Source organism: Eublepharis macularius, chromosome 8, assembly GCF_028583425.1.
Source record: "Eublepharis macularius isolate TG4126 chromosome 8, MPM_Emac_v1.0, whole genome shotgun sequence".
In the NCBI taxonomy this organism is placed as follows: Eukaryota; Metazoa; Chordata; class Lepidosauria; order Squamata; family Eublepharidae; genus Eublepharis; species Eublepharis macularius.
In genome coordinates this window covers 88909027-88930986 of record NC_072797.1, presented here as the reverse complement: position 1 = coordinate 88930986, position 21960 = coordinate 88909027, and the positions used below count along the sequence as shown (strand labels likewise).

The 21960-nt window shown below is 46.0% G+C and overlaps 1 protein-coding gene across 1 annotated transcript in view; it reads left to right on the top strand.

Moving 5' to 3' along the window:
- LRRC2 (leucine rich repeat containing 2) overlaps window positions 1-21960 on the top strand; it is a 141308-nt gene that overhangs the window by 63817 nt on the left and 55531 nt on the right. The window lies entirely within an intron of this gene.

Here is a 21960-nt window from a genome sequence, read left to right as displayed (position 1 = left end):
TGGAAGCGGCGCTTCCTCTAAAGGGGTTGTTGGGGCTCGGGCGTTCCCGAACCGCAGCTATTGGGGGACTCGAGAAGGGAGGGTCCGGCGGCAAAGGGGGCGCCGACGGAGGCACTGGGGGCTGCTGCTGGTCTTCCCATTCCATGATCGCCTTCATTAGAACGGACGTGGGCTTTCCGTCGAAGAGCTCCATGTTCGCTCCAATGTTTTTGAGGCGCATCCATAGTTCCCAACGGAGGGAGTCCCTGGACTGGGGCGTGCTGCCGCGGTCCCGGTAGCCCTCGTGGTCGCCCTGCGATGCTCCCCAAGCATTAGACTGGTCTGGAGGCGGGTAGACCTGATGGTGGTATGGGTGCGATGCTCGTGAGTGAGAAGGGGCTATGGGTGAATCCTGTAGTCGGGGCTCGTGGGGTCCCTGCTGGGAGGAGGAACTGTAACTCGGGGTAGGCGCAAAGGAAACTCCCGGACGGTAGTCCCTCGGTCCTTTTCCCCGGTTAAAGCTACTGCTCCTTCCCCTCAGGATTCCTCCCCTTGCCTCCGGATACGGGCTGCGTCCCTGTGGTCGGTACTGAGAGTGAGGGCCATGATTGGCATAGGTAACCGCGCTAATCGGCTCGCTTTCCTTCCTACGAGAGGCTGGGGACTTCACATGGCGGATGGCGCCGGTCTCTCGCAACAGGCCAGCAATGCTCCTGATGCGGGATTCCAGCTCTCCCCATGTAATGCTCCCGGGCTCTACTCCTGCTAGGGCTAGGCGAGTGGTGCTGTTGAGTCCATCTATGTCTGCTCTCCTGAACTCTAAGTCGTCGAAGTCCGGCATGTCACTTAAATCTAAATCTACCTCGTCTGCTAGTTCGGCTAGGAGCTGTTTCCTGGCTAAATATGCCTCTGGATCCTCTCCGGGTTTTTGAGATTCTGCAATATATAGGGCCTTTAAACTCTTGGTGGGCCACAGGAAGGCGCACAACTCTTTCATGGCACCATACTGACTGCGAGTGGCTAGTCTCCGGTTGGAAATATATGCGTTAAGAGAGGTGACTATTTCGGGGCTGGCACAATGGCGAGCCAGCTGAGCTACATCGGAGCCACTGGCAGAGGGCTGGGACATGGTCACGTGTGCAAACCATTGTATAGCTGAATCTCGGTTCAGGGGTCCCATGCGGTCCGCTATGGCTTGGAGCTCATCGGGCCTCCAATTGCGGGTTTCCTTAACTATTCGGTCTGTCTTCCTGCCATCATCGTCTGTGGTGACAATTTCTTTGGTAGCTATCGGATGGAGGGGCTGTGGAGCTTCCTCGGGCTGGGATGAAGGAGGTGACCAACTGTCGGTACTACCTTCGGGGAGGGCCAAGAGGGCTGCGGGATGCACGGCGGAAATTACGGCCTGCTGCATCCCCAGGTGCTGTTTTAGGGCCTCTAGCTCCCTCTTACAAGCGGAGTGGTCTGCAGAAGCTACCTTGGAGTGATTGTGCTCTGCCATGAACTGGGCAGCATGGGTTAACTTTGCAATTTTCTCCTGACCTTCAATTACTGCGTGCTCAGCCATATCGGCACGAGCGGTGGCTACTTCAGCCTTGTGCTGGGCGTCCTGGAGGGCGGTAGTTAGTCCTTGCTTCTCTAGTATGAAATTGACGCGTTCGGCGCGCCACTCAACTGCCTTTTCCTCATGGTCTCTTTCCTGTTCGGCTAGTTTGGCCCTGAGACTCTGGATTTCTAGGTGCAGGGCGTCCTGTTCTCGCTTTGCTTTTTCCTCTAGCTCCTTCCTTTCTTTGTCCTGGGCTATTCTGAGCCTCTCTATCTCCTGCTCACTATCTTCCTGCGCTATATGTAATTTATTTATCAGGGACACGCTGTCCTGTAAGGCAGTAAAAAGTGCCCAAGCTCCGTATCTGTCTTTTTTGCTCGACTTGGGTTTCTCTTTCTCACAAAAATCTTGGAAGGCACTTCTGACTATCTGGAGCGGGTCAGGTCCCTTGAAGGAACCGGCTTCCCAAGGGCAATCTCCCTTCTTGACTAGCCACTTCTCCAGGCGGGGCACGGTGGGGTTTGCCCGGTACATTTTTCCTTTTTAGTTTAAGGCTGATCTCGGGGGAGGTTAAAGAGTGGATCAGCAACACCAGGGGTGGGGCGATTAAAGCTGCTCAAGGGTTTTAACAACTTCTTCCTCTCTATGTCCCTTTTGGGAGGTTTATCCTTCCCTCAGGTCCTCAAGGGTTTTTACCAGGGGGTTTTAAGGGTTCTACTTTTAGGTTCACAAGGGTATCTCAGGGTCCTACACTCGGTTCTCCTCCACCGGGGGAGAAGGAAAATTCCTACTCCCGTTTCAAGCTTGCCTACAAGCCACGGGACCAGGAAAAGTTTACTGGCTCAGAGGGTGCTCTCAAGCTCTCTAAGCCCAAGAACAAAAACGCTCAGTGCTTCCAAGCCTCTGCCTAGAAGCTAAAGCTCAGGGGTCTCCCAAGCCTATGCGCTCAGAAAACCAAAAAGTGTTCCCAAGCCTCTGCCCGGAAACTGCAACTAAGGGGTCTCCCAAGCCTCTGCTTAGGCAACCCGAAATGCTCCCAAGCCTCTGCTCAGGAACTGAAGTGCTTCCAAGCCTCTGCTCAGAAGCCAACAATGCTCTCAAGCTCTCTGCCCAAGAACTAAACTCAAAGTGTCCCCAGGCCTCGTGCTCAGAGACAAACGGTTAAACTGTCTCCAAGCCAAGACCAAAAGACTAAATGCGCTCAAGGACTGCCTCTGCAAGTCCCCAAGCAAAATTGCTCAGGAGTAAAGCTTACTGTACTCCCAAGCGAGGTGCGCTCAAGAGTCCTACTAACTCTCAAGCGGGGTGCGCCCAAGAGTCCTACTGACTCCCAAGCGAGGTGTGCCCACGAGTCTGACTTAAAACTCGCAAGCGGAAAGGCGCCCAAGAGTCTAACTTAAAACTCTTAAGCACGGTGCGGCCGGCTGCCACGGGGCTCCAGGAACCTGGCTTTAGATTCCCAAAGCTAAACTGACTGAACGACCAAACGGACTAACGATCCCTTCACGTTTCCTCCGGAGCGGGGATTGAAGCCTAAGTGCTGGCAGGAACGGGGTTTGGACGGACTTAGGAGAGACGGGGGAGGGCGGAAAAGAGTTTTATATGTGCTGCTTCAGGAAGTATATATATAAATCTATAGAGCCTACTTCTGGGATCCCACCCACATAGACGCGTTTAGGCGGCCCGGAAAGTGGCCAGGAACTTCACCAGTTCAGAGGTCCTCACCCACAGTACACCGGTTATAACGGCTGGAGGGCCTCGCGGTGCACCACAAAAGGCAAGTAGTCCAAAGCTGGCTGAAGGAGGAAATGGGGAAAAGCCAACCCACAAGATAGAAATGCTCACTAGAGCCACACACACTCACACTTTTAATTCCCTGAGCTAAATTGCACTCTTTACACTGAGGTCTGGAAAATTTTCCTCTAAGTCAGTTCGCTGAAGACACGCGTGTCGACTCACGTGTATTCACACGAACCGGGTTATGCCCGCATTCTCCACCAGTAAACTGTTACCAGAACTGCTCTTTTATTATAATGGGGAATTAGCTGTAGCAGTCTGTAACTATTAATATTAAGCGAGGATCATAACCTATGTATACGGAGGTCCTGATCCCAGACACTCTAGTGAAAAAGAGGCAGACAACGAGTCAGGTTCAAACACGTGTATTGAGTGTAGCGTAAGCCTAGCTTGCACAATCATACAAAGAACATACAAGGTCTAAGAAATACAGAGTAGGAAATACAGAGACATTCGCATTAGCTGGTTCCCAACGATGATAGGGGAAATACTCACTTATCCTGGAGCGAAGCAGAGACACAACAGCGAGGGTGGCCCAATGCCAGCACTGGAACCACAGACGGACAGCAAGGAGGTCTGGATAGGGAATGGCCGAGGCACCGAGTGGTCTGGGAGACCAGCTTAAATACCCCAAAACGTACCCTGGGGCTGGTGCTGTACTTGGTGGTTCTCACAGATTAAAACAAAGGGTCTAATGGGCTACTGAATGGCTTGGATGGGCCACTTTGGTAATCAGATTGTGATAAGTGATACCTCAGGAAGAGGGGACAAAAGAGGGAGGGGGAAATCCAAGTGGGCTGAAAGGATGTTCCAGCGGACAGGGCTTGTCCTGATGTCATCAGCTCTGGAATGCGGAGGTTTCTTTGAGATGCATTCTCTAAGTGCTTGGGATGGTCGGCACTTAGTTCCTTCTCCGGGGCGGCTCCTAAGATATGCAGAGCGGGGCGAGGGGCTCTCGCTGCGGACGTGGTGTGCCCGCTTTGCCGAAATGGCTTCTCAAAGCAGTCTTCTTCCCAGGGTCTTCTGGCTGCCTGAGAACATGGATGCCGGCTGGGCATAGCTGGGGCTGGATAGCAGGCTGCCCGGTAGCGAGGGCAAGCTCGGGGACCAGCCCGTGGGAGGCTCCAGGCGGGAACTGACCAGGGAGCGCCTAGCCAGGCTCGCTGGACGTTTCCCCGGCAGGCGCCCGGCTGCTAGCAGCGGCTTGGGCCCATATGAGGCAGGCTTCCATGGAGGCAGCGGGAACAACACTTTAAAACACAGTCCAAAACAGGGAACAGGCACAGTCCGTGGCAGATGGCAATGCAGGCACGGGGTACACTTGTAACAGAGTCCAAACACACACTGGGAATTCCAGATACAGGTCAGGGCAGGGCTGCCCAGAAAGAGAGTCCTTTGTGCAGTTACCCAAACATGGAGTCAGTAAACTACACAGTCTATAGCAGAAGCAAGGTAATTGACACGCAGGCAGGAAACTGACATGTGTACTAGAACACACACGTGCAAAGCAGTCTTTGGTGTAGCAGTAAAACAGCAACGCAGGAAACTTTAGCACAGTTCATAGCAGGCTTTAAAGCAGGGGAGGGGGCCTACTTGGCAACAGCCGAGCCGGACCAATAGCTCTCAGCCCGCAAAATAAAAGTAGCCCGCCACCGAGCAAGGGGCACCTGAAGGCCACATAGCCTAGGCACCCAGGGACCCCTGGGGCGAGTTTGCATAATCCCGCCTAACGCGCAGCCGACCCTTGCTCGACGTAAAAACGTCCCCCCTGAAATATACATGCTTTAGAAAGAAACCTTCGCACAGGAGTTCCCCAGAGCAACAAGCTGGAAGGCTCGCTTAGTGCTCCGGGACTTCTCGTTCGAGCCCCAATCAGTAAGAGTGCTGGCAGAAAAACACCCTTCTTTTTCCCTGCTTTACTTCATTCATTTTGCTGCAAGAAACTCAGGGAACCTGTACTTATATCCGCAGGTCTCCCCAAGATATTTTCACCACAAAGGAAAAGGAAGGCCAGGAGATGAGGCACCTGGCTACTCTGTGTTTACTCGTGCTGGCAGGCACCCTAATAGAGGGACGCCCGTCCAAATTAATGCCCTACCCCCACTGGAGATGTATCAATACCCTGGCAGGGAATGAAATGATGGTCTGCAAAGTTGTGCAGCAGATTAATATGACCACCCCCACGGATCGCACTAACTTCCGCAGTTGTGAAGAGCAGTGGATCCGACCCCCAGAGCTTGTTATTTTATGTGTGGGAGTGAAAACCATGTCCCAAGAGCTAGTATGCTACTCGCCTACCGATACGGTTTCACCTCTTGCTCCGATTCCTTGTATGTTTCTCCCCCGCATAAGGCCAGCCCCCACCGCAGTCCCGGTGGTAGACAAATATACCACCCCTGCCAATTTCGAAACCTCGCCATTTGTCACTGAAGCTTTCGGACCATACTGTGAAGTTATTCTAGTGTCGGCCGCAGTATGGAAGGCAGGAGACCCCTTTAGAATGACCATCCTACTAGGCACCACTGCCACTGAGTCTGCATCAGTCACTATCACGCCCCCTTCAGGCGCAGTTCTCTCCTTTGCTATAGAGCGCTGGGAGAACCTGACCTGGATTGTAAAGGAGGAAGACCTAGCCAAACACGGCCCACCCGATTGGATACTGGTTCAACAGACGCCCGAATGCCAAACCAAGCCCCTAGTAGAGAAATTTCACCGGCTTGGGCTGCTCTTTGTAAATTTGACTCACGAACCAGGCAATTATTCCCTGCTGATCCGGACCCAGGAGACCCACACCATCCAAATTGACCCTTTGATTGCCAGCAATAAGCAATTAAGCCAAGGCGGCACGCATATAGTGGGCTCCCATGTTTTGAAAACTGACATTCGAGAGAGAGTTCTAGTCCGCCCGCAAATGTCTTTGAAAGAGATCCGCATAGACTTAGCTGAGCTAAATGTAACCCAGAGGCTGCCGCAGTGCGCTCCCTATCTGGAGGCCGGTAGCAAGGGTTGGAATGCATGGCTACAACTGTGGATCGATCCCTCCCCCTCTCTCTCGCATGCCAGACGAAGCATTGCCGACTGGACTGCTCCTGCAGCCGGAGGCTTAGCAATCATGGATTCGGTCAACATTGAGACTCTCGCTAATAAGTTTGCCCATGTCACGACTAGCATCTCCGACTTAGGTAAACCGGTGGTGCAGTCCCTAAATTCCATTTCGAATGGGCAACACGAGATCAGCTCCATTTTAGTTAACTGGGAGAGTCAAATTGAGAGAGATTTTTCTCTGCTGCTCAAAGGAACACAGTCTTTTGAACGCAACGTGTCAATAGCCATGGCATGTATGCAAGCCCAACAATTAAACCAGGCTGTGGCCATGGGGCTAATTCGGCAAGCCACGGATGGGCACTTGCCCCTGGAAATTAAAAGATTGATTATGCCCAAATTGTCACCCACAGAACTGGAGCTTGAATCCTGGTGGTCTCTCGTAAATTCCTCATTCTCACCGACCACCCAGGAGCTTAAATTATTTTTATTAACGGCCAGTGCGCACGAGTCATTCCATGTGTATCCAGTCGTGCCTCTGGGACTCCAAGTCAGCGACACCGAAGTCCTCTACGCCCGTCACCCCGACCATTGGGCCCGCTTCACCCCGACCGGATGGCAGCTCGTCAGCCTCCAAGGGTGCCAGCATCGAGACCAGACCGGCTTCATTTGCCAAGACCGAGCCTTTGCACCTCATCATCCCTGTGTAGCCCCGCAAGTCGACGCCCTCAATGAGTGCCCTTTCGAGGTCATCCGGGAGAACAGCTCCGCCGTGGTCTACCTTGGGAAAGGATGTGCCTGCGTGCGAACTGCCTGCGACTTTGTGGTCTTGAACTCGTTCCAGCTCAAGCCCGTGATCCCGGGAGTCAATCGCTGCTTTTGCAACCTGTCTTCGGTAGCAGCCTGCGATTTCACCTACACGGTACCGGTCTGGACCCAAGAAGAGATCCTGGTGGCGCCCTCCATCTATCGTTATGTGAAGCCCATCTCCCTTGGCATCGGTCTGGAGCTAATCCACGAGCTCCTGACCCACCCGCAGCTCCACCGCACCCTCCAGAGCATCCAGAGGGACGGGGACACTACTGCTTTGGTTGTGTCCCACAACGGAAAGGAGATTTTGGATCTTGTCCAGCGGATTAAGACCACCGGCGAGCATTCCTGGTGGGAGACCCTCTTTGGCTGGAGCCCCACTGCCACTGGAATTTACAATTTGGCTTTGCACCCGATAGTTGTCATTTTAGCCTTTCAAGTCTTGTTATGTGCCTCACTACTTTATTTGGGCTGTTGGAGCCGCCGACAGCTCCAGCAACTCCAGCTGTCTTACCGTTTGGATCATTACAATCCCGACCTCCTCCTGCCCTAATGGTTATTCTTGGCGCCCCATTTTTAGCCCTTGTTTATTTTGTTGCTTGTGTGATTGTGAACTATACTTGTGCCTTTATGTGTACGGATCTTGAACCAGCCCCATGGACGCTTTGCTGCCGGACACCGCTCCGAGGCCCTCTTGTGGACTAGGGGGGGACATATCTCTCTGCCTCCCAGCCCACGGCCCGTCTCCAAACGACCGCCAGCAACGCCACCGCCATGAGGACTAGAACTGTGTACCTGAAGCCCTTTTCGCCGCCCACCGACCCTGCTCTGCGGTTTGACGCAGACAGGAAGGGGGGGGGGGTGGAAGTGTGTTTTGGAACACATGGACAAAGTTTGCTTGTTTCTGTAAATATGCAACCCAGTCCAGCAGCTGTACTGCGGACTGAGCCGTCTGTGATCTTTGTTGACCTATTGTTTTATGAATTTCCTGCCATTGCTTTTTATGAATTTTACTCCCATGAATTTAGCCCCGAACTAGTCCCCCCCCTCTATCTATTGCAAGTGCGCCCATGAACTTTATCCCGATGAATTTGATTTTAACCTTTTGAATTGCCTTCGTAACCCAACTCCCTCCGCCGAGGCAGTTCTAGTCTATGAATTTGATTTTAATCCAGCCATATTGATTTGGTTTTTAACTGCAGAGTTTATTTTTCTGTCCCCCATGAGCCCTTCCGCCGCTCACCCCCCATGAATTATTTCCACGCACTTGCTTTTATTATTGCTGCTTTTATTTATATACTGGTTTTAATCTCTTATGAATTGTTCTATCCTATCGATTGCTTTTAACCTCATATATACATATATATTTATTATTTTAACCACCCATGAATTACTCCAATATTGTATCGATGAATTGACCTATGCCTTGCTTGCACATTTCACTTTTATCCTGTATGAATTGCTTTTACTCCTACATCCATGAATTGAACCATGAATTGTCTTTACTTTTAAATCTTATGCTTATGAATTAATCCATGTATATGAATTGCTCCTGGTTTTTAATGCTTTTAACCCATCATGAATTCCGTATGAATTACCTTCATCCATGAATTAATCAATGTACACAAATATGAATTATTGCTATTTATATGCATGAATTGCTCATTGCTGCTCATATCACTATGAATTACTATTGCTTATGAATTATTACTATTTATTCTGACGATTGCACTTAGCACACCCCCTGGTGTGAACCCAGAGACCTGCAGCCCATTGGCTGATCTAAATTGCACTTATTCGGTTAGGTGGTTCTCCAAGCTAAATTTTTGAGTGACGCCTCCTCCCCCTTCCCTTCCCGCTCCTTCTTCGCTCGAAGCTCGACCACCGGACATTGCCGACCACCTCACCTTTGAAGTCAAGTTCGGAGACCCGCGCGCCTGACGTCACGGGGTCTCCGAGGGGGGGAATTGTTGCCAAGTAGGCCCCCTCCCCTGCTTTAAGACCTGCCATGAACTGTGTTAAAGTTTCCTGCGTTACTGTTTCACTGCTGCACAAAGATTGCTTTGCACGTGTGTGCTCTGATACACGTGTCAGTTTCCTGCCTGCGTGTCAATTACCTTGCTTCTGCTATAGACTGTGTAGTTTACTGACTCCATGTTTGGGTAACTGCACAAAGGACTCTTTTTCTGGGCAGCCCTGCCCTGACCTATATCTGGACTTCCCAGTGCGTGTTTGGACTGTGTTCCCCGTGCCTGCTTTGCCATCTGCCACGGACCGTGCCTGTTCCCTGCTTTGGACTGTGTTTTAAAGTGTTGTTCCCGCTGCCTCCATGGAAGCCTGCCTCATATGGGCCCAAGCCGCTGCTAGCAGCCGGGCGCCTGCCGGGGAAACCTCCAGCGAGCCTGGCTAGGCGCTCCCTGGTCAGTTCCCGCCTGGAGCCTCCCGCGGGCCGGTCGCCAAGCTTGCCCTTGCTACCGGGCAGCCTGCTATCCAGCCCCAGCTATGCCCAGCCGGCATCCATGTTCTCAGGCAGCCAGAAGACCCTGGGAAGAAGACTGCTTTGAGAAGCCATTTCGGCGAAGCGGGCACACCACGTCCGCAGCGAGAGCCCCTCGCCCCGCTCTGCATATCTTAGGAGCCGCCCCGGAGAAGAACTAAGTGCCGACCATCCCAAGCACTTAGAGAATGCATCTCAAAGAAACCTCCGCATTCCAAAGCTGATGACATCAGGACAAGCCCTGTCCGCTGGAACATCCTTTCAGCCCACTTGGATTTCCCCCTCCCTCTTTTGTCCCCTCTTCCTGAGGTGTCACTTATCACAATCTGATTACCAAAGTGGCCCATCCAAGCCATTCAGTAGCCCATTAGACCCTTTGTTTTAATCTGTGAGAACCACCAAGTACAGCACCAGCCCCAGGGTACGTTTTGGGGTATTTAAGCTGGTCTCCCAGACCACTCGGTGCCTCGGCCATTCCCTATCCAGACCTCCTTGCTGTCCGTCTGTGGTCCCAGTGCTGGCATTGGGCCACCCTCGCTGCCGTGTCTCTGCTTCGCTCCAGGATTGTGAGTATTTCCCTTACCATCGTTGGGAACCCGCTAATGCGAACGGCTCTGTATTTCCTACTCTGTATTTCTTAGACCTTGTGTGTTCCTTGTATGATTGTGCAAGCTAGGCTTACGCTACACTCAATACATGTGTTTGGACCTTACTCCTTGTCTGCCTCTTTTTCACTAGAGTGTCTGGGATCGGGACCTCCGTATACATAGGTTATGATCCTCGCTTAATATTAAAGTTACAGACTGCTATAGCTAATTCCCCATTACAATAAAGAGCAGTTCTGGTAACAGGTGTTGGTGGGCTTTGGGTGGTGGGAGATTCAATCATTAGGAATATAGAAGGTGGGAAGTGTGATGGGTGTTTTGACTGCATGGTGACTTGCCTAGTGGGAAGGCAGTGAGCACCATGCACTGTCTAAATAGGCTGATATCTCATGTGGACGAGGAGTTAGTGATCATGGTACACAGTGGCACCAATGGCATTTGGAAATGTAGTTGTGAGATCCTGGAGGAAAATTTAGATTGCTAGATAGAAGGCTAAAGGCCAAAAAGGTAGCATTTTCAGAATTGCTATCTGTTCCACCTGCAGGGCTAGCTAATCAGGCACAGATTAGGGGTCTCAGTGCATGAATGAGAAAGTGGTACCAAGAGGAAAGGTTTATTTTTGTTAGTAACTGGGTGACTTTCTGGGACGAGACAAATATATTATTTGTACAGGTCTTCACTAGGACTTAGAGCCAAGCTACAAGTGACGAATTACACTTGCCTGGCAAGTGAACAGACTCACGTGTATTCCTCCCTGTTCACTTGCCATTTACTTGCTCTCCACTTGATCAAGTCTGCTGCACAACATCAAAAAGCATCTTGTAAACTATCTTCTGGGGAGAAGCGAGCAGCAGCTGGAGAGCCTCTGGCTCAGAATGACTCATCCTGAAAGGATAGTCTGGTAAATTCTTGTGAAAATATTGGTGGGAGAGGGCTAGAGCTTGAGAATGAGAGCAGAGCAGTAAAGGAGGCCAAGGAAAGTGGGGAGCCTTAGAGTGTGAAACAAGGTACAGGTACCTGTACACCAATGTTAAATCTCTCCAAACCAAGATCAGGGAACTGAAGTGCTCCCATAAATGACATAGATATGGTGGTATTTCAGAAACTGTTATCCCTGGATATAAACTCTATAGACAGGACAGGGAGCAACACGTTAGGGGTGGTGTTGCTTTGCATATTAGAGAGAGCATAGAGTAAAATAAGTTAAAAAATGTTAAGGGAAGAATCTCCCCCACAGGACTACTACAGGTGGAGATACTGGGCCCTAAGAGTTTCTTAAGGTGGGGGATGTACTATTGCTTCCCTGATTAAAACTAGGAGGCAGATCTCAAGATGCAGAGGGAAATATAGGAAGTGACCAAAGGGTCACTTGTAATACTGGGTGTCTTCAACTCCTTTACATTGATGCCATAGAAACCAGCTTTCTAGACATCATAAATGAGTGTGCGTTGGGCCAGTTCATCACAAAGCCAACTAGAGGTGTGGCAACTCTGGACTTGATTCTGAGCTGGGCTTGAGACTTGGTGTGAGATGTAAATGTTGTTGCACCAGTTGAGAAGAGTGAACACAATGCTATTAAGTTCTCCGTTCATATCTACAGAAAGTTGTTCCCAAATAGGGATCCCATTCCCCTGGTGACGATTGATGAATAGGGATCCTATTCCTCCGCTCTCACCCTCCACCCCCACCTCCACTTACCTGGCCAGTGGGGGAGGAAGGCACAGGAACAGGCCTCCTGGGGGCACTCCTGGGGCAGCACGATGATGTCATTCCTGGGAGTGATGTCATTGCGTTGCCCAGAAAGCACTCCTGCACTTTGCAGTGGGCCAATTGTTTGAGGCCAAAATCAGCCCACAGCAAAGCACGCGTGCACACTCGCATGATGATGCACACGTATTTTGTGTGTGCACAAGATCATGGGTCCAGCAAAAATATAGTTAAATATTTTTTAAAAAGTTAAAATTCCATAGCAAAGCACAGGTATCAAGCTAGTCTTTCATATGTATTAGCTTCTTGTATTTTTTTGTATCACTTGTTACTTAGCCTTGAATTGCACATCTCATTTGCATTACCTATTTCTAACCAAGATTTGCACAGCTTGAGACTCCAGTTCTGCTTCTGAGGTTCCATGTCTGTCCATAAATGCCATTTGGATTTATGTGTATTTATGATTTTTTTTTTAAAATCATGTTGACCTTTCACTTCCCTCGCTGACATCATTGAGTAAGATAGATTGTAGCATGTCATCATAGCAGGTCCGAAGTAATGACAACTGCCACAAAGGATCTCTGTCTTCCAAAGAGGCTTTAGGTTACGAAACTGGTGTTATGATTACCTCTACTTATAGGTTTCTTAACAGCCACTTAGGAACTCTAGTACAGCTTTTCTATATCAGGAAGTTGCGTTTCCATAATGATAACAACCATTGCCTATTAAAATGAAAAGCTGCGGTTTAATTACTAGTTTTAATGTGTTTAATAATTATTTTTGTTTTTAAAAAAGAAATAAAATGAGACTAAATTGTGGCTTAGGAGTGACTGGGATGGCACTGTAGCTACTAATTAAAAGTAAAATATTCTCAGGCATGAAATTACCAAGGAAACTGGATTTCATTACTGCTTAACTGCCTCTGCTCTGAAGGCACAAAAAGATGTTGTTTAATTCTTTAATTTATATTCTTTCTTTTGTAGTGGGGGATATTCAGAGTCACAGCCCACATATGCCAGAATGCTTTGATTTAAAACCAATTAATTGTGAATGACTAGACTAGTTCTAAATTATCTCAAATAATACGTCACGTTCTTTGCAATGCTTTTATAATAAGCACATTAGCCATACCTACCTGGGATACCTTTTTTCTTTGAATATACACATGCAAATACTACCTATTAATGTTAAGCTTGTCTGATACATAGTTTCAGGTTGGTAACTATGTTGGTTTGCAATAGGATAGCAGGATTTGAGTCCAGTGCACCTTAGAGACCAACACAATTTTCAGGATATAAGCTTTCCAGAGTCAAAGCTCCCTTCTTCATGAAAGAACTTGGGGGTGGGGGGGAGCAAAGCAAAGAAGGGAATCGGGATGTAAAGGTACAATGTTAATAACAACAATAACAACTTTTTTTTTTTTTTTGAAAATTTTTTATTGGGTTAGAATCCATTATTTCCACATTTACATTCAATTTTCCCCAATTTTTTCATCTCTAACCCCCTCCCTTTCCCCCCCCCTTTTTGTTGACTTCCAACAGCTTTCCAACCCTTTGTCCCCTTTCCCTTACTTTTATTAGCTTCCTCTATCTAAAACAAATATATATTCTCCATTATTCTAAGCAGTACATCCTTAACTATTTTTAACATTATATGCCCAAACTGTAAGCCTTTGTTTCCATCTTAGATAAACAATTTATCCCAATTTTTCAATTTCAGGTATTTCTATATATCATAAACCATATAGATCATACGTTCGTTTATATCAAACAATTTGACTTATTCTCTATATATATTACTCATTCTATCTTTTTATAATAGTTCTATATATCTCTCCTCACGTAGTCAATCAATTTGACCCATCTATATCTTCAGACATTCAGTTTGGTACAAAACTTGTCAGAAAAAAAAGAAAATATTGTTAGTTAATCGCTCCTTATATTTAGTCCTTATAATTAATTATTTTCTCTATGTTCTGTTTGTTAACCTATATATATCTATATATATGTTAATCTAGTAATCTGACTGCTTATTAATTCACATTTATCTCTTCTCCCCCCGGTAAAGTCTCCCCCCTCTACTTCAATACTTCAGTAGTTCTCAAACTGCCACAGTTTTCCTCCCACCTCCCATTTCTTCTCCAGGTATTGTTTCAGCTTCTCCCAGTCTGTGTTGAACTGCCCTGAGTCCAGATCTCTCAATTTTCTTGTCATCTTGTCCATTTCAGCCATATACAGCAATTTGTAAGTCCAATCTTCAATAGTTGGCACTTCTTGTACTTTCCATTTTTGCGCATACAAAAGTCTAGCTGCTGCTGTCATATAAAATGTCAACGTCCTGTGTTGGGCTGGAATTCCCTCCATTCCCAAGTTCAGTAGCAGGAGTTCTGGGTTCTTATTAATTTGAAATTGTAAAATTTCACTCATTTCTCTTATTATTTCCCCCCAGTACTGCCTGGCTACCTCACACGACCACCACATATGATAGAGGGAGCCCTCATGCTTCTTACATTTCCAGCATTTATTAGAAGTATTCAAATTCCCTAGCGCAATCTTCTTTGGTGTCATGTACCAACGATAGATCATTTTATAAATGTTCTCTTTGATATTAATACATGTCGTTGTCTTCATTGTAGTTTTCCACAAGTATTCCCATGCCTCCATTGTTATTTCTTTATTAAAGTTTATAGCCCATTTCACCATTTGTGTTTTAACTATCTCATCCTCGGTATACCACTTCAACAGTACTTGGTATACCTTGGATATTCTTTTCTTATCTTCTTTAAGAAGGGTCTGCTCTAGTTCCGAATTCTCTATTCGTATACCTCCCTTTACAGAGTCCGAATTATATAAGTCTCTGATCTGTCTATACTGGAACCAATCGTAGTTAGGTGATAGTTCCTCTTGTGTCTTTATTCTAAGTTTGGATGCTTCAGTTTTAGTTATTTCTTTATACGTTAAACATTGTTGTTCATTATCAACAGCTCTCGGGTCTATCACCTCATATGGAACCACCCACAAAGGGGTTCCTTCTTGTAGATAAATTCTGTACTTCTTCCAGATTATGTATAGACTTCTCCGAACAAAGTGATGCAGGAACATCGAGTTGACCTTTACTTTGTCATGCCATAAATATGCATGCCATCCAAATATTTTTTTATATCCCTCTAGGGCTAATAGTTTCTTGTTCTTTAATGTCATCCATTCTTTCAACCAAACTAGGCAGATTGCATCATGATAAAGTCTCAGATTGGGCAGTTGCATTCCGCCTCTTTCCTTTGCATCTTGTAAAACTTTCACTTTCACTCGAGGCTTCTTGCCTGCCCAAACAAAATCTGATATTTTCCTCTGCCATTTTTCAAATTGTTTGGAGTCTCTGATGATTGGTATTGTCTGTAGCAAAAACATTACTCTTGGTAACACATTCATCTTAACTGCTGCAATCCTGCCCAACCATGACAAATTCAATCTATTCCATTTAATCAAGTCTCTCTCTATCTGAGTCCATAGTTTTTCATAATTGTTTTTGAATAGATCTATGTTCTTTGCAGTTAATTCGACTCCCAAATATTTCACTTTACTTGTTACTTCACAATCCGTTGTTTCCATTAACAATTGTTGTTTCTGCTTAGTCATATTTTTGCATAATATCTTTGACTTCTTTTTGTTAATGAAGAAACCTGCCAAGTCTCCAAACTCCTTGATCTTATCTATCACTCTTGGCATGTTCTCCAATGGGTCCTCTACAATTAACATTATGTCATCCGCAAATGCTCTGACCTTATATGAATAGTCCTTTATTTTTATTCCACGAATTTCATCATCTTGACGTATTTGTATCATCAGAATCTCCAATACTAAAATGAACAACAATGGAGATAACGGGCAACCTTGTCTTGTTCCTTTACTTATCGTCAATTTCTTGGTCAATTCATCATTCACCACAATTGCTGCAGTCTGGTCTCTATAAATTTCCTTAATTGCTCTGATGAATCTTTCTCCCAATTGTAGCTTTTCCATAGTGGCAAACATAAAGTCCCAGTTTAAATTGTCAAACGCTTTTTCAGCGTCAACAAAGAAGAAACCAACCTCTTTGTCACAACGCTTGTCATAATATTCAATAGCATTGATCACTGTCCTTAAGTTGTCTCTTATTTGTCTGTCTGGCAAAAAGCCTGCTTGTTCCTCCTCTATGACTTCCGAGAGCCACCCCTTCAATCTCTCCGCCAATATCTTCGCAAAAATTTTATAGTCATTGTTGAGTAGCGATATAGGTCTATAATTTTTCACATTAGTCAGGTCTTGGCCCTCTTTTGGGATCAATGATATATTCGCTTCACTCCAAGTTTCTGGAATCCTTTGATCCCTTAAAACCCCATTCATCACCTCTTTTAGGAATGGTGCCAGTTCATTAGCCATTGTCTTATAGAATTTAGCCGTAAGTCCATCTGGCCCTGGCGCCTTTCCTAGATTTGCAGATTGTATTGCCTTACTTATTTCCTCGTCAGTTACTTCACTATTCAACTTATTTCTCCAAGCTTCCGAGATTTCTGGAAGTTTGGTTTTCTCCAAATATGACGCTATTGATTCTTTGTTTACTTCTTTTTTATTATACAGCTTAGCGTAAAATTTATAAAAGGCTCTACTAATGGTAGCCTGCTCCAAATACGTTTTGTTATCTTCGCAAATTTTATTTATTATCTTCTTTTCCCTTTTCTTCTTCAATTGCCATGCCAGGTACTTCCCAGGTTTATTAGCACCCTCAAACGCTTTTTGATTCAGTCTTTTGAGATTCCACTCCAATTCTTTATTGCTCATTGCTGTTAGCTGTTCTTGAAGTATTTTAATTTCCTGGTATACCTTCTTTTTCCCTGGTCTCTTTTTTAGCTGTATTTCTTTGGCTTTTATTTTCTCCTCAATCTCTTGTCTTTTCTCCTCTTTCTTCTTTCTTGCTCTACCATTTAAGTCCATTAGTATGCCCCTTACAACCGCCTTGTAAGCATCCCAAACTTTATTGGTTGGTACTTCTTTATTCACGTTGTATTGTATAAAAAACTTTGTCTCTCTTCTCAGTATTTCCATATTCTCTCTTTCCTGTAACAAGTCCTCATTTATTCTCCATGCTTTCCTTTTTCTCTTTTTTCCAAATTTCCACATAATTGGGTTGTGATCTGAGCCTACCATAGGCATTATTTCTACCTCCTTAGTCCATAATGCTAAGTCTTTTGAGGCCCAGATCATATCAATTCTTGATAATGTAGAATGCCCTTGCAGAATAAAAAGTAAACTGTCTGCTTTTAGGATATTCTCTCCTCCATACATCTTCAAGAGTCTCTTGTTGAATCAACTCAAAAAAAAGCTTTGGTAATAGTCCTCTTTTCTTTTGTGCCGTTGTAGTCTTTTTGTCTAGTTCCAAGTCTGTCACTCCATTGAAGTCTCCAGCAAGAATTATCTGGTCGTATGCAAGATCGTCTAAATGCTTCCTTAAATCCTCAAAGAAGCTTTCTTTTGCACCGTTAGGTGCATAAAGTCCGACTACCAACACTCTCTTTAAATTCCAAATACATTCCACTGCTACAAATCTAGCTTCCACATCTCTCATAACAAATTTTGGCTGTAGCTCCTCTTTTATATACAACACCACTCCTCTTTTTTTCTTGTTGGAGGCCGCTACATATTCTTTGCCCAATTTTCCAGATTTTAAATATTTTACATCCTGCTTTCTGATATGGGTCTCTTGCAAACAAACAATGTCACATTTTTGTTTTAGTAGCCAGTGAAAAGTATTTTTCCTCTTATTCGGTGAGTTTAGTCCATTTACATTCCAAGATAATACTTTACACTCCATACTCATGATCTTGTTGGTAAGTCTTTTTCATTGTCCTTAATAAATTGCTCCATCTCTCGCTCAGATCTGATGCGTTTTTTGGCCCCTCCAAACTCAAAGGACACTCCTTCCGGTAACTCCCATCTGTACCTGATTTTCATGTCCTTCAAAATCTGAATTAGCACTTTATATTTTTTCCGGTCCAGTAACACTGATCTGGGCAGTTCCTTCATTATAATAATCGTCTTGCCATCAATCTCCAATGGATCTTGAAACTGTTTTGTCACAATCCTCTCTTTCATATTTCGTGTTGTAAACTGCACAATCACATCTCTTGGTAGTTTCCTCTGGGTTGCTATTCTCGAATTCACACGGTATGCCACATCTAGGATAGCCACAACTTCCTCCTCCTCCTTCCCCAGGTACTCAGCCAACACCTCAGTCATCTGTTCTTGCGCTGACTTTCCTTCCACTTCTGGCAAGCCACGAAAACGTAGCTGCTTCTCCATATGTTTAGTTTCTGCAACTGACATTCTCCCCTTCACCAATCTCATCTCTGTTTGTTGCGTGTCTGCTAAATTCTCCATCGCGTCTTCTACTGTTTTAACTCTCTGCTGCGTTCCTTGTAATTCACTTCGTATTGTTTCCATACCTTTTTTCACTTCTGACAGCTCCGATTTTACTGTCTGTGTAACCTCTTTAACCTTTTTTATCAGCTCCAATTTCGTGTCCTTAAGTTCTTTAATCATATCTAAAAGTTTTTTGTCCAGGTTTTTATCCAGGTTTTCTATTGCCGATTGCCACTCTTTTTTTGACATCGTGGGGCTTGCTTTAGCTCGCTCCCACGAATCCGCTCTCTTCCTTAACTCCGTGGCGTAAAATTTAACGTTTTTCTATTTTAAATGTCCCGGTCTTCTTATAGAAATTAAATTTTAAAGAGTCCAAAATGTCGGGCGTCTTTTCTCTATGGTTTCTCTATGATTTTGTAATCCAAGATGGCCTACTTCCTCTTCCGCTGAAGCCGCGACCCTTCCCTTTTCAAAAATGGCGATTCCCTACTTCCTGCCCTCCAGCAAGGGCCGCTTCTCTCCAGCCACTCTATTGTTATTACGCACTTCCTGTCTCCCGTCTTCCCACAGCAGATCTCGCGATGGTGTCTTTTTCTCACAGCTCCAAAGCCACAGGTATTCAAAACAATAGTCCCATTTCTTTAATAACTTCTTTAAACTTAGTCTCTTTTTAAATTCAATTCCTGCCGAGTCTTCCCCTCCTTTTCACTAGTCTGTTGCAGTTTAAAAATCTACTTTTTTTCCTCTTTGTTTTTATCAATCTGTCCCGTCTCAGAAGATAATGATCTTTACCTTCTCTTCACTTTTCTCGGGTTGTAATCGCTGTTTCGATTTTAAGTTCTCCTCTCAGCTTCTTCCCCCAATCGATGCTTGGGTATGTAGGTCTTATGCCAGCCGAATTGGCCCCAAAACTGCCGCAGAGATTATAGCCGACCCGTCGCAAGGTGGGACCTCAAGGATCGGGGGGAGACTCGTTGTATAGAGCCCCCCCTCGTCCGAGATCTAGCTCACCCTAGGGTCTTGAGCGTTCTTTGCCTGCTCCCCGCCTGAGAGCAGTCGGCCGCGGGCTATTTTCACCCCGCCGGCCGGTTAAAACGGCAGTCCGGTCAGCTCCGCAAGTGGAGCTGCGTTAGACCTCCATGGATCCCAAACAGGAAGTCCCCACAACAATAACAACTTTTGATTTATATACCACCCTTCAGGACCACTTATATAAGTATATTATTATTATCCCCACAACCAGGGGTTTTTTCAGCAGGAAAGTGGTAGAACAGAGTTCCAGCACCTCTTGAAAATGGTCACATGGCCAGTGGCCCTGCCCCCTTATCTCCAGACAGAGGGGAGTTTAGATTGCCCTCCACGCTGCTGAAGCGGCACGGAGGGCAATCTAAACTCCCCTCTGTCTGGAGATCAGGGGGTGGGGCCACTGGCCATGTGACCATTTTTGCCAAGGGCGATTTAAACTTTAAAAAACTCCCCCTTGTTCCAGCCTACCCAAAGTGACATCATTGTGCAGTCCTCAGATCCCCCACTGAGTTCCACCACGTCTTTTCCCAGAAAAAAGCCCTGCCCACAACAATCACTCTGTGAGGTGGGTGGGGCTGAGAGAGTTCTGGAAGAGCTGTGACTGACCCAAGGTCACCCAGCTGGCTTCAAGTGGAGGAGTGGAGAATCAAACCCGGTTCTCCAGATTAGGGTTGTACCGCTCTTAACCACTACACCAAATTGGGTCTCAAGTACAGCTTGAGTAGAGCAGAAATTAACAACTGCAGTGAAATAAGAATCCTACGTCTGTATTCAGCCCTGCTGGTGCTGGGGTACATTTTTCTGAATTTACGAATGAACTCACCAATCTCTCATTGTAATCTGCTCTTGATGTTTCTTTGTTTGAGGACTGCTGTCCGGCGCCCGCCCGCGGCCCCCAGGCAACTGCCCCCCCGCCCCCCCTGGCCCATCTTACCTTGGCAGGGCCTGGCCGGGGGTAGGCGAAGGGGAGGCTGTGGCGGGCGCCAGACAACTGCCACTTTTAGGTTGGCCCTTCTTGCTTCCTTACATCATGTCATTGTTCTGGTTAGAGAACTTTTGCGACTTTGCTGGAAGAAAAAAATCCAAGAATAATAATATAAGTATACAGCAGGAATTACCATCAGTAAGATGCTCTGTACTGGTTGCTTCTTTCAATGCTTTGCAACAGTGGCTCATAACATTTGTAGTTTCCTAACTTCCCCATGATTCTCTACTCAAGTACCAAAACTAAAAAGTTTTGCGTTTGTATATCTGTAATCAAATAGTAGTCAATTTTGAGGACATACTGGCCCAATCATGCTCTTTGAATGGGATTGAGTTAAATTTCCTCAGAATCCAGGAAAAAATTAGTGGTTTTGCCTCATGACACAAAAAAGAGTTTACCAAAATTTCATCAAATATTAAATTCCCATGATGGCCCCATCCTGCAGATTAAAAAAATGTACAAGGGGACCATGCGTGCAGGGGTGTTTCTACAAATGTGGGGCAGTCTCCAAGTTTGCAGAAAAATCTATAAACTACAAAAATAAAATGTGATGTCGGTGCGTATGTAAACATCATGGGGAAAACAACAGTGTACACAGATGCCACATTAGACTGATGATGTGGCTGGCTACCCAAAACTGTATTCAAATTTTGTTTCCCTTAAAAAAGAAAGAAGTAAGAGAGCAGAGCTGGGGAAAGAAGTTGAGGTTGTAAGGAGAAGTGGGGAAAGGATGTGGGGATATGAAAGGCGGGAAACCATGAGCTGGGAGGGATGAAGGAGGAAATGAGGGCAAGCAAGGGGAAGGGTGCTAGTGAAGGTGAAGTAGAGTTTTACTTGCTATGCAAGTAAAAACTCTATGCAAATAGAAAAGCTTGTGGCTTTTCCATTTGTATTTTCCTACCTGTAGAGTGAGATGAAACCATGGACAGGCTTCATATGTTGAATTACTGGAACAGAAAAAGTTGGCTTTGTCCACCATGACATTCTGCAATGCATGCATTTGAAAGCATCATAGACATCTGTAGTTTCAGAATAACATATATTGTAAGATAGTTTCAGGAGGGTAGTGCCATTCACAAATGAATTGACCCCATTCACAAATGATTGCACTGGAGACTGTATTTGGAAAAAGGTTTACTGGAAGGAATTAAATATTGGCCATAGGAAGATGAGACTCGAAACGAGCTGAAACAAACAGGGCTGGCAAAGCTCATAGCCAACTCCTTTGAAGTGACGCCTCTGTTCCATCTCATCGGAGGAAAACAAGCTGCTTCTTTAGACCTCATGCCGAAGGACTCTGTACATTCCGCAAGAGACCAATTATGAAACAAAACGTACGTTCTGCAAAAGGCAACCTACAAAATAGAAAGGACAGACATACAAAAATAAGTTTTGGGACTGGACTTTGTAACTATATGTACACAACAATTGTATTCTATATGTGGTGAGTGTAATGCATGACTAAAATGAGAAGTCAATACACGTTATAGGGTGTTTTATTATAACCCCAATTCCTGCCTCCTTGAGCTGAGGCTCCCTGGATAACGACTGGTTATTAGGAGGTTTCGTTC